Source organism: Eubalaena glacialis, chromosome 3 (genome assembly GCF_028564815.1).
Source record: "Eubalaena glacialis isolate mEubGla1 chromosome 3, mEubGla1.1.hap2.+ XY, whole genome shotgun sequence".
Lineage (NCBI taxonomy): Eukaryota > Metazoa > Chordata > Mammalia > Artiodactyla > Balaenidae > Eubalaena > Eubalaena glacialis.
In genome coordinates, this window is record NC_083718.1 from 2,160,411 (window position 1) to 2,176,598 (window position 16,188).

General features: G+C 40.2%; 1 protein-coding gene, 1 non-coding gene and 1 pseudogene across 2 annotated transcripts in view; 2 read left to right on the forward strand and 1 right to left on the reverse strand.

Moving 5' to 3' along the window:
* The window catches only part of CAMSAP2 (calmodulin regulated spectrin associated protein family member 2), a 104,990-nt gene that overhangs the window by 54,689 nt on the left and 34,113 nt on the right, over positions 1-16,188 (reverse strand). The gene's annotated exons all lie outside the window — the stretch shown is intronic.
* On the forward strand, positions 625-769 carry LOC133089256 (small nucleolar RNA SNORA62/SNORA6 family). The gene has a single exon (XR_009700634.1). It is a non-coding gene; the product is annotated as a small nucleolar RNA SNORA62/SNORA6 family (small nucleolar RNA).
* On the forward strand, positions 7,744-9,030 carry LOC133087655 (glycerol-3-phosphate acyltransferase 3-like; annotated as a pseudogene).

The window sequence follows — 16,188 nt, forward strand, 5'->3', positions numbered from 1 at the left end:
TGTACACTTCGAATGCATGAACTGCATGGTGTGCCAATTATACCTCAAGTTGTTACCCCCCCAAAAGATTAGACTGATTTATGATGCTCTGCTGACTCTTTTCCAGTGTAAACACCTCAAAAATGACTGTTTAGGTCCAAGTTAGGCGGTTAGCTATATCCATGTGTTTGCCAAGTATCTTTAAAAGGACTTCAAGGTGAAGGGACACTTATTTTTCTGGACAGTGAAGTATTTTAGATATTATTAAAAAATAAATTAACATTTGCTTACTACCATAAGTTTGTTTTCTACATAATGTTAAGCAGGAAACGTCTATGTATGAATTGATGACAAAAAGAAAAATAAATAAATATGCTAAGTTAATTCTATCTTCCTCCCACAGATATTTATGTTCACTTTTTTTTTTTATGTTCACTTTCTTAAGGCTCCAACTAATCTGGATACAAGGTATATATAGTTTACTGTAAAAGATGATTATTTATGATCTTTCTTAGATACTGTTAATTATTTTAGTAGCTAGAATCTTAGCGATAGATTTCTATAGTTGGTATGAGAATAGTAATTTTCCAGAAAAAAAATTTATTTCCAATCATAATGTCGGTTCCCTTATATGATAAGAAAATCTTAGCATATCAAAAATTCAGGCTATCAAAAGTAGGCTGGACTCACAAGTGTAGGCAGTGTGCTACATGAGGGGCAAGTTTTTCACTAACATCACAAGGGTCTCTGGCCCAATGAGTGGAGTTTGACAGTAATACTTGCTACAAATGTTAAAAAAAAAAAAAAAAGTAGGCTGGTCCAAGGAGCAAAAAAGCACTGGCCTTAAAAACAAAGGCAGGACCTCCCTGGCGGTCCAGCGGTTAAGACTCCGCGCTTCCACTGCAGGGAGCATGGCTTCGATCCCTGGTCGGGGAACTGAGATCCCACGTGCCATGAGAGGTGGCCAAAAAAAAAAAAACAGAGGCACACTATCACTGAAACAGCAACGAGTTCAGCTGTAACCTACAGGAGGATGCAGGCACGGCTGTTCCAGTCATAGCGATGCTGTATCCAACCTGTAGTAAACACAGTCAGGACCAAAGCGGGCCACCGTCGTTCTGCTACACCACACGGAACGGTGGAACTGGGCGCCCTGGCAAGGGAGGTGATGTCCATGAGATTCCAACGCTTCACATGAATGACACCTGCTTGTGACCACACGAAAGTGATACATCGATTTTATTTGTACGCATCTGGTTAGACATGTGCATGGGGTAAAGAGAGAAAGTTAAAAAGTACGATTACTAGCATGGAACTATTAGCACAGTGATACTTATTTAGCTGCCATTTAACTCTGCCTACATTGAAAAAATACCGTACGACACACAATAAAGCAGTCGAGAGTTCCCTTTAATCTGTGTCCATAAGGGCGGCACGAGCATCTGGCTTACATTCTGTCATTTGCGTCTGGTGAATCTGATCATCACACACCCAATGGAGAACTGTTTCCAAGATAATGTTGAACCAAACTGATATCAAGCTTTATTACAAAAGGAATACATGCAAGAAACAGTGCAGCCCAAATGTCTATCAAAATGCAAGTCCCAGACCAATGAAAGAAATGATGTCTCCTGAGCAGTTCCATCACTTCCTCTGGGCTGTATTTAACCTCAAATGGCAAGTTAAGGATGTTTAACTGAGGCTGCACCGGGTGGACACAGACAGGAACTGCACATTAGTAGCAAATAAATACGGTAAACACAGGAAATAGTTTACAGCAGTGGTCCTAAATCTGGCTCATCATCAAAAACCACAAATTTCCTGGCCCCAAACGTCAGAGAGGCCCCAGAATAGCATCCTAACAGGAATCCTGCCCCCAAAGGCCCTCATCACAACAGGCTGACAATGACATCACTCCACAACCCAACGCCGTCAGGGGCTTCCCGGGGCCCACCACCCTTCCAGGGTCTCCTCTTCCACTGCTTCTCTGCATGAACCTACGGTCCAGGAGCACAGGTGAAGAGCAAGCAGAGTGCCTGCGTTCAACCTTGACTCTACACCTGCTACGTAATCCTGGGCAAAGTCCTCAATTTCTTTATGCTTCACTACCCTCAACTGCAAAGCGGGATGACAACAATAGTACGGGCATTTCGTGCCCTAACAATAACACGGTTTACGTCAAGAACAGGGTTGGGGTAGACCACTCGAAAGATCTGCACCTTTGTGACCCAGAGGTAACCTGGAGAGCCCGGCTTCCACCTGGCTGGAAGCTGCCCCAGTACGCAGGGAAAACTGCACAGGAGCAAGTGTGGAAATGCTGCCTGCTTTCTAATTAGAGGCTGGCTGGTGGATGGTGACACGATGACACAGATGGATGTGGATCTCAGCCAGCAGAGGTGGACCCGGGAAGCAGTGCAGCCGTCCCCAGCCAAGAGTGCACTGGGCCGGGGCTGCCCTCGGGAAAGGGCCCTGGGCAGATGCCCCTCTGAAGACTGAAACAGGAAAGGAGGCTGTGGTGTCAGTTTTGGATTGGAAGTTGCCCTAAGAGCTCATGATCCTACGTGTGTATTTCTCCTAGCGCTATCTTGAAGAAAGGGCCTAGAAGCAATAACACAATAAATATAACTGTGCTCAGATCCTGGTTTCTAAATAACATCTCCACATTAAAATAAACCCAAGGCTCTTTAGAGAATGGCTGATTCCAAGTCAGAGACAGGAAAAGCACAAAGTGAGCCTGGAATAGCTAGTTGTGCCAGAAAGAAAAAAGTATTCAAAGACTGATGAGGAGCTGTTAAAAGGATACAGGAGCCAGCCTGGGGGGGGCTCCCATTGGCCAAATACGGGCCCACGTGAGTACAAAAAAGATTAACAACAATAATGAATTATAACACAAGTAATCGAAAACAAAATGAATCCATGAGTCCACAGCGATAATCACTAAAGGGGAAAGGAGGATGAGAAAGCTTTTCTTCACAGAACAATGCCAGGTAAGAAATATAAAAGGAATGACAGAATTTTTAAATCACCATATTGCAACCACCACTGCAGTAATTCATTCAGGCACAGATCACCCAGAGATGCTAAAACCGCTAGGTGGAGCGTCACTGGGAGACACAATATGCAATAAATGTCAAAGTATCACTCCACATAATGCCCCCCTGATTACAAAGAAAAAACTCAGAATCACCAATAGCGGGATATGATGAGATTTAATCAAGAGTGTAACACATCACCTCTTCACGTCATAGCACTCATGTCAAAAGATTTTACTCTGAATCTTGTATTGATATTCTTATCCCACAAAATTACGTTTACAGAGCAAGCGTTAAATGCTATCTAGCTAAAACAGGAGCTGCTGATACATGCACAGAATAAGCTGCTTCTGTTTACCTTTTTAAGTCCTAGGTAATTGTTGGTGGCTTTCTTCCCAAACCATACCTCACAAGGAAGGCATTCCAAATGTGTATCTGTCCATTAAACAAGTCATTAGATGGGTACAGGAGAATGTACGGCCTTAATGAAGTTCTAATTAAGCAATACTTGCCAGTCCTGTTGCTACAATTAGATACAGAAACTGAGGAGGTTTCAATAAGCCAAAAAGAAAATATATATAAAATCAAGAAAAAAGCTTAAAGAATAAAATGCCTTCAACTGAGGTTACATATAAGCCCCCTAAATGATTCGTCAGTACACAGAGCAAGAGGTCACAAGTGTTTTTCGGTCAGAAAACTGTCCTGGCATCAGTGCCATCCAGATGAGGCAGGCTTCTCTGCAGCACCCCTTCCAGAAACAATGCCACTCCTAAGAAATTTTAGGATCTAAAGTGAAAATAAATTTTATTTCTTTTAGTTACTATTTTGCTTTACCACACATTAAGTAACCATTTTTATAACAATACATACTTAAATATATTATTTTGAATTAATTCATATACTAATATTCAGTTTAAAAAAGACCTAGGAAGAGAAATAGGGCAATAGAAACCGATCACAATTGCTAAAATTTACTGACCTCTTATCACAGGTCAAGTACTACATTAGACACTTCCCTGGCCTACTCTAATTCATCCTCACAACTGTGGAAGGTAGACAACAGTGTCGTTCCTTACATAGACGAGAAATTGGACCGCAGAGAGCTTCAGAACCAGTCCAAAGGCAGACAGCTATTTGCTGCCACTTGAGCCTGTCCTGCTCTAGTGACAAAGGGCTCCATCACCACCACTCTGCCTCATCAGCAGAGACGCGTTTGCCAAAGGGCACAAACCATTTCTGCTCCAAACTGTAGCATTTCCTTTCAATCTTAAACATCCATCCTTCATAAACTTTTTTTAAATCAAGCTTTTTATTTTGAAATAATTATAGGTTCACATGCAATTGTAAGAAGTAACACAGAGTTGCCACGTACCCTTTACTTGGTCTCCCCCAATGGTAACATCTTGTAAAAGCACAGCGAATGTCACACCCAGGACACTGCATTGACACAACTAAACTACAGAACATGTCCGTCACAAGGGTCCCTCCTGTTGGCCTCTTATAGCCACATCTACTTCCCTCCTGCCCCTCCCTCTCCTTAGACCCTGGCAACACTCATCTGTTCTCTGTTTTTATAATTTTGTCCTTTCAAGAATGTTACATAGATGTGATCATACACTATGAAACTTTGGGGATCGGCATTTTTTACTTGGCATCTTCTATGGAGATTCATACAAGCTGCTATATTTGTCAATCGGTTGTTCCTTTTTATTGCTGAGTACCGTTCCAATAAAGCTCTTAAGACACTGATTACTTGAGATTATGACTGTTAACACTTTTATAAATGTAAACACATCAGCTTGAGCTACACACTGAACCTCCAACAGAAACTATCTCGCTTACACTTTTAGGGGCCTGCTAAATCGATTACACTGAAGCACTAAATTAGTCAGCATCATAGGTGGTTGAACTTTCCCAGTTTAACTTACCTTTCTTATGAATGTTTAAAGCTCTAACTAAAGTTTGCACTCTTCAAAAGAAGGTTGTAATGGCACAGTTAAAGTAAGAAGCAGTTTATTTTTGGTCAGTATTAACTGAATTCTTAACCTAACTAGCTTATACGAAAGGTAAATGTCTGTGGAGGTGTTTAAAGAAATAATAACTATAGGTGGTAGCTGCCCCAGAACACGTCTTCGATGGAGAGCACAGGAAAAAGTCTAGAAATGTAACAGACCGCTCCAGCTCTCAGTGGCATGTCAGGCTCTCCAAGTGGTGACAGGAGGCGGTGGGCTCAGAGATACCCGTACACGCAGGGTTATCCACTTCCTACCACGCGTGCTCAGCCCGAAACAGACGAGCGCACGCACGTGTGCACCTGTACACATATACAGAAAAACGCCAAGCCTTAAAGATTTCACAAGTATTGTCGGGCAATGAATAAAATGCACATCTTAGTTTTTGTGCTTTTGTATATAATCTTCAGTTGACTATTTTTAACTCATGAGAAAAAAATTTAAGCCAATTTCTACTCATTTTTTTAGGTCTTGGACTAAACATGGTATCACCCAGAAAGGTTTCCCTGATCACTACTCCCCACCTCTGACTAGATTAGGCTTAGGTGCCTCTCTGGGAGGTTCGCCAGCAGCTAGCAGCAGCTGGTACCATGAAGCAGTTGCCTCTTCCTTGTCTGTCCCTCCTGCTGGACTCTAAGTGTCCCCATGGTGTAGCTCCGTATTAATACACATTAGGTGATCAACAGAGAAGTGCCTGCCGAATGAATGAGCATGCAAGAAACACACAGTGTAACACTGACTGGAAGAGCCAGTCCTCTCATGACACACCCTAGAGAACTGAAAACAGGTATTCCAACAAAAACTTGCAAATGAATATTCATAGCAGCATTGTTCATAGTACCCAAAAAGTAGAAACAACCTAAATGTCCATCAATTTATGAATGGATAAATAGAATGTGTTCCATCCCTACAACAGAATGCTTGTTGGCAATAAAAAGGAATGAAGTATGGCTATGTGCATAGAAGAACCTTGAAAGTATTATGCAAAGTAAAGGAGCCAATCAAAAGAAAGCCACATATTGTATGAGTCCATTTGTATAAAATGTCCAGAATGAACAAATCCACAGAGACAGAAAGGAGACTAATGGTTGCTGTGGGCTGTGGCAATGGAGTGGGGAGGTTTGGGAGTAAGTGCTGATGGGCACAGGCTTTCAGGTGTGCGATGGAAAGTTCTGGAGCTAAGTAATGATGATGACTGCACAACACTGTACTTAATGCCACTGAACTGTACTCTTTAAAATGGTAAGTTCTATGTTTTATATATTTTATGATAAACAGATAAATAGATAAATAAACTGGTCATACAACCAAAAAACCCCAAGATTTTTCCATTATTAATGAAAGATTTCAACCCATAGAACCAAAAATTTAAGTGAACCCTTTGCAGAATATATATAAAGAAAAACGCACATAGGCATCTCATAGTCAAACTTCTGAAAAAAGGGGAAATCTTGAAAGAAGCCAAAATATTAATATATGAAGAAAAACAGAATTAAAAAGAGAAATAGAGAAATCCACAATTAGTTGAAGTTTTTAATACTTCTTTTTCAAGAATCAGTAGAATAACTGAACAGAAAATCAGAAGGGGTATGGAAGACTTGAAAAGCATCAAGCAAAACGACCTGATGTTTACAGAACACGATACCAAAGAACAGTTCTTTTCAAGTACACATAAACACTCACCAAGACAGATTCAAATGCTGAGCCATAAAACAGTCCCAACATATTTAAAAGGAATGAAATCATACAAAGTACGTTCTCTAACCACAACAGATGTAAATTAGAAATCAATAATAAAAAAAAGATATCTGGAAAACATCTAGGTACTTGGAAATTAAATCATCTGAATTTCTATGAGGCAAAGAAGAAATCACAAGGGAATTCAGAAAATATTTTGAACTGAATGGTAATGAACAACATTCATTGGTTTTTTACTCCATGTCAAAATTTGCAGGTTGCAGCTAAAGCAGAGCTTAGAGGGCAACTTATGGCTTTCAGTGTTTATAACAGAAAAGAATAGTTTTAAATCAATTACCTATGATTCCATCCTTAAAAAGCTAGAAAAAGAGGAGCAAATTAAATCAAAATAAGGAGAAGAAAGGAAATAATAAAACTAAGAGCAGAAATTAATGAAACAGTAAAAAAGCAAACAAAAAATAATGAAATGAAAGCTGGTTCTTGGAAAAGATTAATAGACTTGATAAACCTCTACACAAATTAATAATATCAGAAAAGAAAAAGGGGGCATCACTACAGGTTCTACAGATATTAAAAGGATAATAAGGGAATATTATGAACAACCTAGTGCTAGTAAATTTGACAAATTTGACACGTGCTTACATATGGCCCACCAATTCAACTCCTAGGTATTTACCCAAGAGAAATGAAAATATATGTCCTCACAAAAATGTACACAAATGTTCACAGCCACTTTATTTATAGTAGGTCAAACCCTGTAAACATCAATGTACACCAATAGGTGAATGAATATTGTGGTTTTCATAAAATGGAATGATACTAGGCAATAAAAAGGAAGAGACGACACATAACAACATGACTGAATCAACAAAATATGAGCGAAAGAATCCAATTTCAGAAGTTCATTGTTCCCTGCAGCGGTAAGTGCTGGGAGGTGGTGGCACTGACTCCCGGGAGCCGGGCACAGGGACAGCTGTCACGCTCGGACCTCCTCCGTGGACCCCTTCTGGGTGCGCCGAACCATGGATGGTGTGTGGCTGGCCGGGAAGATCCTTCACACCAGGCTGACTCTGATGCTCGGAGCTTCGGCCTCTGGGGTGTCTCTGGGCATCTCCGAGCTCAACGTGAAGATCCTGGTGAAAACTTGAGAGTGGACCACATTATAGATTGAAAAAGGAGCCTCAAAGGAGTCAGTTCTTAAAAACTCAGCTTCTGTTGGTATTATCCAGAGACGAGTCACCCACGGAAAATGGGCTGTCCGGTCTGTGAGGAAGGGACTTGGAGCTGTCTGACGTGTTTTATTTCTCCAAGAAGGGATTGGAGGCCATTACGGAAGATGAAGTGACCCAGCGGTTCTCCTCAGAGGAGCTAGTGTCATGGAATTTCCTCACAAGGACAAATGTAAATTTCCAGACATCAGTCCGTGGCTCACCATGGCGGGGTGCTGGGCGTCACAGTGCGCTACCGTGCCTTACTACCTCTGAGAGTTACCTTGGCTTTCACTAGCATCAGTCTGTTGGTTTACAGGAAGTTCCCTGGTTGGACAGCTGTCAGAAAGCAGCCTCAAAAACCGGCTGAGTGAACTGGTCCACTGCCGGATCTGTGTTTGTGCCCTCTCTGTACTACTCACTATCATAACACGCAGTACAGACCCCAGAAGGGAGGCATTTGTGTTGCAACCATACCTCCCTGTAGATGTTTTATCTTGACAATGGATGGGTGCTATGCTACGGTTGGCCAGGTGCATGCCTGGTGGATGGGAATTATTCAGAGCTGTGGTCAAGGCCTGTCCACATGTCTGGTCTGAACGCTCAGAAATGAAGGACTGACACCTGGTTACCAACAGACTAAAAGAACATATTGCTGATAAGAAAAAATTACCCATACTAATCTTTCCTGAAGGAACCTGCATCAACAATACTTCCGTCATGATATTTAAAAAGGGAAGCTTTAAAACTGGAGGAATGATACATCCAGTTGCAATTAAGTATAATCCTTAGTTTGGTGATGCATTTTGGAACAGCAGTAAATACAACACGGTGAGCTACCTGCTTTGAGTGATGACCAGCTGGGCCACTGTCTGTGCCTTGTGGTACGTGCCCCCCATGACCAGAGAGAAAGGAGAAGATGCAGTCCAGTTGGCTAATAGGGTTAAGTCTGCTATTGCTGTACAAGGAGGGCTGACTGAGCTTCCTTGGGATGGAGGGCTGAAGAGAGCCTAGGTGAAGGACGTCTTTAAGGAACAGCAACAGAAGAAGTACAGCAAGACGACTGTGGGCAATGGGTGTCTCAACACGGAAGCAGACTGACTGCCACCCAGGCTTTCCAGAACTAGTCCTTGGAAATGGAATGTGGTGGAGTTGTTTTTTGCTTATTTTTTTGGGGGGGGGGTGCACTGTTTTGTTTTACCGTTTTTGTTTTTTTATTGTTAATCTTTTCTACAGGATGACTGTCTCTACCTCTTTATGGCAGAGGCAGAATCCACGGTGCCCTTTTTGGCTTTTGTTGTTGTTACAGCATCAGCCTCGTGAACTGTAAGTAGTTTACTGAGTTTGAACATATTCTGCCTTTTGTAAAACGACTGTGTCATTGTGAACTGAATGAAATATTTGTACCGGAAAAAGGACTTCTAAAACATCTGTGGAACTCAGTTGTGTTTGGAACTCGTTGATACAGTAATTCTCAAGAAAATACCCTGAACTGTGTTCATGATTAGCTTTCTCACGCCCTCTCCTCCCATTCCCTTCCATCACTTAAACATGGATTTCACATCACTCGAGTTACTGTTATGGTTTTGTTCTACTACAAGGTTGAAAAGAAAAATGGAGGACAGTATTTAGGAGAAAGGACAGATTTGTGGCCACTTGATCTGAAAGTTGAAAGGAAATTAAATATTTTTTACTAGCGTGTTAGAAGAGACCTTCTATTTGGTGAGCTTTACCAAAGAAAATGAGTCCATGTTACTGTGTGTGCACATTTATAGGTAGGCAACTTGCGAGTAAGTTAGCCAGCAATAGGTGATAAAGTTTTTAGTCTTCCTTGTTTGTACGCTAAAGATCTATACTTAAGGCCTCTCCCATCTACTGATTTGTTTGATCTTGTAACCAAACACATTTCAAATAGGAGCCTTTGACAACAACTGCAAATCCCACTGAGTGTCTTCAGCGGGGGTAGGAGTGACGGAAGCACTGTTCCTCCCCTTCCACCCCTTCGTCCTTTATTTCAGAATTTTCCCAGTCTCTTAAACAGGAAAATAAGTGGTAAAACTACCTTTTGGAAACTGAGCTTTAACTTTCTTTAAAGGGGAAAATAAGTGTTTCCCAACTCGGCAGCATAAGCAATGTTGATAGCAATATAGTGTCATCCAAGTGTTATTTCTCTTCTGGTAACCAGGTACAAAATGTGACACCGTTTTACGGTGAATATAAATAAATTCTACATTTCTAAAAAAAATAAATTAAAAAAATAAAAGTTCATACATTATGCTTTCATCTATATGAAATTCTAGAACAGGCAAAGCTCACCTACAGGAACAGAAAGGAGATTGATGGAGATCTAGCATGGGATGCGGATACGGAGCTGACAGCAAAGAGGCACAAAAGAATTTGGGGAGCCAATAAAAACATTTTATATTTTAACTGGAGTAGTATTTACATGAGTGTATACATTTGTCAAAACTCAAACTATTTACTTTAAATAGGTACACTTTATTTAAATTATGCCTCAACAAAGTTGATTTTTAAAAAGAAAGCTCTGACCTGAAAGTCACTCAGACTTCATTGAGCGTCCTCTTCTTCATCTGTTAAATGTGGATAATACTTCATTTCTCACCCCACAAGGCATCAAATGAGATCAAAGTACATCAAAGTACTCTAGAAGTTGTTATGTGACACAATGATTTATAGTGTTTTATTACTTCAGGCATTAGACAGTCAGTGTATGACTATGGGATTAGCCTGCAGAATAATTTATTACCTAAAGATAATCTTCAAACTTCATCATAATCATTTATTTTTATGTTTCCCCAAACAAATGCTACATGGATCGATACTTTAAGGAATGAAATTAGGAGTGTGCCTGGCCCACTAAGAGTGGGGCTGCAATGAGCCACCAAAGACAGTGGAGGCAGGAAAAGACAGCCACCACTGGGACAACAAAGCGTGCGGTGCTTTACGGAAAACCCACGAAAGCAGATGATTATATCCAACACATCAAGATTTAAGTACAGGACATCTGTGTTTTTCAAACGTCCTAACCATAGTGACCTGGGCAAGTTTTATTTTTATGACCGTTTATATATGGCAGCTCAGGCTCGTCCACCACCACTCAACATAATTGCTGCCACCTCATGCCAACAACGTAAAATGACAGCTATGTTCTTTCATTTGCTAACCAATACATTCCTAGTATAGCTGAACCAGTCACATATGGTGTACTTCAAAGTATGTTTGTGTTTTATAGCTTTCCAGATTTGAAAGTTTTCCAGGCATATGGATGCTGAGCCAAAAATTGTGCTTCACATCTCAAAATCTAAAACAAGTTGCATAAAATACACTGAAATATGCTTCATCATATAAAAATAACCATCAGTAAAAGCTCCAGTTAACACTCAAAAAATTGCCTGAAAGGAAGTTTGTCAGCAAATTTCTTTCAGCTGGGAATGTATGAAAAATGCACCTGACAGTACTAGCTTTACCAGGAAAAAAAAGAAAGTGAACCACACGAGGTTCTGACACAATCATAGCTGTTCCCTAATTTGCCCACCATGCAGTCAGGATTCATCTGCCAAGCACTGTCTATGGGGAGGAGAAAAAGGAAGGTCATGATGTCTCTCCCTGGTGACATGGAAGGGTACCACCCAGGTTTTTAGAAACTACAAAGACAAGTTAAAGTTGAATAACAGTGGGCAAAATTTCACAAGATTTGGACACAGCTATGGCAGAAATTCAAACAGCAAAGTAAGAAGTAGGAACACCTTTCCTCCAACCCACCAAGTAGAGGTCACCATTTCCTTCCAGATGAAGGCCTGTTGGCAAGCAGCGCCGAGACAAACATGCCACAGTGGCAGAACTAAGACACCAAACTTCACCGAGGCCGGCATCACGGCCTCTACACATAGATACTGGCCAGAGGTAAAGAGCTGTAGATCTGGGAGGTACCTCACTAGGTAACTGGCAGGAAAACGAGTGCTTACGTGAAAGGAGTTTAAATATGTATAGGAGCCAGTGCACTTAGAACAGATGCTGTCAGCCACGAGACCCCCAAACTAATCTGGTGACATAACTCTCAAGAAATGCTCCTACCTACGATAAAACTGTCAAATCTCCCCTATGTTCATTCTAAGGTGAAGAAATGTGTAAAGAGATCAAAAGACTATCAAGTTTTTTTGTTAACCCTCTGAGCTGGTAACACAATACCTTACTGTCCACATAAAATGCCACCGCTATAATTTTGGTAGACCGTAACGAACACAACTCCTTTAAAACATTAATTTTTAATGACCCATTAAGTACTGACATTATTCAAATCTAAATTCTAATTTAGATCATTAAAAAATTCAAGAAATAATGCTATTATTTATCAATAACAATGTTGTTTAACAAAGGAAAGATAGAAAAAAATCAGTTTTCCTTGTATTTTCAGGCTTTCTTCAGTAACGTTCTTAGAGCTATATGGAAACTAGCGGTGTGGCATAAATTCTGCCAAAGATGGGAAGGAAAAGCTGAATATAAACAAGTGGTACCAGAGCACCATACTGCAATTAATAAAATGTCAAAATACCCAAAGCATTTCTGAAACTATATGCCTCATCATGTTTTTTAAAGGCAACTTTTAAGGTTTTTTTCAAAACTACTTTAGAAAAATCTATGAGATCATTCTTAATATATCATGATGTTCTACATATTAAACAGACAGGTTAAAATATTTTCCCAGTCTGGGATACAAGATCAAAAAATAATTACCGAGCAAAATGAGGATAAAAATCATTAAGAAAAACAGATGTCATCAGAACAAGAAGACTCTTGATCCTATCAAGAAATGTTCAGTTCTTCCTCCTACACCCTTGTCTGTTCTCCACAGTGTCTTCTGCGCATTACTTAAATATTTGTTGTTTCTAACAATTCCACCCCTAACCTTCTCTCTTTACTCTAAAACATGCCCTCCCCGGTCATCTCAATCCCATGGCTTCAACGATCCAGGACTACTCAGGTGATGCCCAAATCTATTTTCAGCACACACCTCAACGGGCATCTCTTCCTGGATGTCCTGAAGGCATCTTAAACCTAACCCATCCCAAGGTGAAGCCTCTATTCACTGTAGCATGGCCATTTCCGGCGCTGCCAATTCCTCCTCTCCCCTCTTCCCTATCTCAATACAGGTCGCTACACCACGCACTCAGTCTGCTCAGTCCTAGCTACACAGTCTCACGATTTCTATGTTTTAAACATGGAACTCTGATCATGTCATTGTTATACTTACAAACCTTTCCGTGCAGGGAGGTTCTAAACATCCATCAAGGACTGGGCAAATAAATTATGGTCTTTTCACACCACAGAGTATTGTACAGTCTTCAAAAATGATGGCATGGGTCTATATTCATCAATATGGAAAGATGGTTATGACCCTTTCCAGGCGCTCTCCCTGCCCCTAACTCCACCGTCTGCCATGCATTCCCAGCCCTAACTCTCCCTCCTCAGGACTCTCTGCTTAGTTTCTCAATCTGCTAACAAGCAAATTCCTTCCATGGTTTGTTCAGATTTCTGAAGCAGAGACTCTCATTGGCTTCATTTACCATCTTGGGCTAAGCAACTAGGCAGAAGCTAGGGGTCAACGACTCCTTGGATTTAATCTGCTTCTACCAAAAAATGGCTCTGGCCAAATGCAATAAAACTCTGAAGTTACTTTATAATTAAAATATTTCTAGAGAAACACCACGTAACTATATAATGAAAGAATCTGAGCAACAACCTAAAATCAACTGTAACTGGATTTAGTTTCTAAAATATATCCTTGGTATTAATAGACCTAATTATATCTCAAGCATACTTCACTTCATGAAAACAAACTGGTATTAACAAATTGAAGGAGAAAAACCATATGATCATCTCAATAGATGCAGAGAAAGCTTTCGACAAAATTCAACACCCATTTATGATAAAAGTCCTGCAGAAAGTAGGCATAGAGGGAACTTTCCTCAACATAATAAAGGCCATATATGACAAACCCACAGCCAACATTGTCCTCAATGGTGAAAAACTGAAACCATTTCCACTAAGATCAGGAACAAGACAAGGTTGCCCACTCTCACCACTATTATTCAACATAGTTTTGGAAGTGTTAGCCACAGCAATCAGAGAAGAAAAAGAAATAAAAGGAATCCAAATCGGAAAAGAAGAAGTAAAGCTGTCACTGTTTGCAGATGACATGATACTATACATAGAGAATCCTAAAGATGCTACCAGAAAACTACTAGAGCTAATCAATGAATTTGGTAAAGTAGCAGGATACAAAATTAATGCACAGAAATCTCTTGCATTCCTATATACTAATGATGAAAAATCTGAAAGTGAAATTAAGAAAACACTTCCGTTTACCATTGCAACAAAAAGAATAAAATATCTAGGAATAAACCTACCTAAGGAGACAAAAGACCTGTATGCAGAAAATTATAGGACACTGATGAAAGAAATTAAAGATGATACAAATAGATGGAGAGATATACCATGTTCTTGGATTAGAAGAATCAACATTGTGAAAATGACTCTGCTACCCAAAGCAATCTACAGATTCAATGCAATCCCTATCAAACTACCCTGGCATTTTTCACAGAACTAGAACAAAACATTTCACAATTTGTATGGAAACACAAAAGACCCCGAATAGCCAAAGCAATCTTGAGAACGAAAAATGGAGCTGGAGGAATCAGGCTCCCTGACTTCAGACTATATTACAAAGCTACAGTAATCAAGACAGTTTGGTACTGGCACCAAAACAGAAATATAGATCAATGGAACAGGATAGAAAGCCCAGAGATAAGCCCACGCACATATGGTCACCTTATCTTTGATAAAGGAGGCAAGCATATACAGTGGAGAAAAGACAGCCTCTTCAATAAGTGGTGCTGGGAAAATTGGACAGGTACATGTAAAAGTATGAAATTAGAACACTCCCTGACACCATACACAAAAATAAACTCAAAATGGATTAAAGACCTAAGTGTAAGGTCAGACACTATCAAACTCTTAGAGGAAAACATAGGCAGAACACTCTATGACATAAATCACAGCAAGATCCTTTTTGACCCAGCTCCTAGAGAAATGGAAATAAAAACACAAATAAACAAATGGGACCTAATGAAACTTAAAAGCTTTTGCACAGCAAAGGAAACCATAAACAAGACCAAAAGACAACCCTCAGAATGGGAGAAAATATTTGCAAATGAAGCAACTGACAAAGGATTAATCTCCAAGATTTACAAGCAGCTCATGCAGCTCAATAACAAAAAAACAAACAACGCAATCCAAAAATGGGCAGAAGACCTAAATAGACATTTCTCCAAAGAAGATATACAGATTGCCAACAGACACATGAAAGAATGCTCAACATCATTAATCATTAGAGAAATGCAAATCAAAACTACAATGAGGTATCATCTCACACCAGTCAGAATGGCCATCATCAAAAAATCTAGAAACAATAAATGCTGGAGAGGGTGTGGAGAAAAGGGAACACTCTTGCACTGTTGGTGGGAATGTAAATTGATACAGCCACTATGGAGAACAGTATGGAGGTTCCTTAAAAAACTAAAAATAGAACTACCATACGACCCAGCAATCCCACTACTGGGCATATACCCTGAGAAAACCATAATTCAGAAAGAGTCATGTACCAAAATATTCATTGCAGCTCTGTTTACAATAGCCAGGACATGGAAGCAACCTAGGTGTCCATCATCGGATGAATGGATAAAGAAGATGTGGCACATATATACAATGGAATATTACTCAGCCATAAAAAGAAATGAAATGGAGGTATTTGTAATGAGGTGGATGGAGTTAGAGTCTGTCATACAGAGTGAAGTAAGTCAGAAAGAGAAAAAGAAATACAGTATGCTAACACATATATATGGAATCTAAGGAAAAAAAAAAAAAAAAGGTCATGAAGAACCTAGTGGCAAGATGGGAATAAAGACACAGACCTACTAGAGAATGGACTTGAGGCTATGGGGAGGGGGAGGGGTGAGATGTGACAGGGTGAGAGAGTGTCATGGACATATATACACTACCAAATGTAAAATAGATAGCTAGTGGGAAGCAGCCGCATAGCACAGGGAGATCAGCTCAGTGCTTTGTGACCACCTAGAGGGGTGGGATAGGGAGGGTGGGAGGGAGGGAGATGCAAGAGGGAAGAGATATGGGAACATATGTATATGTATAACTGATTCACTTTGTTATAAAGCAGAAACT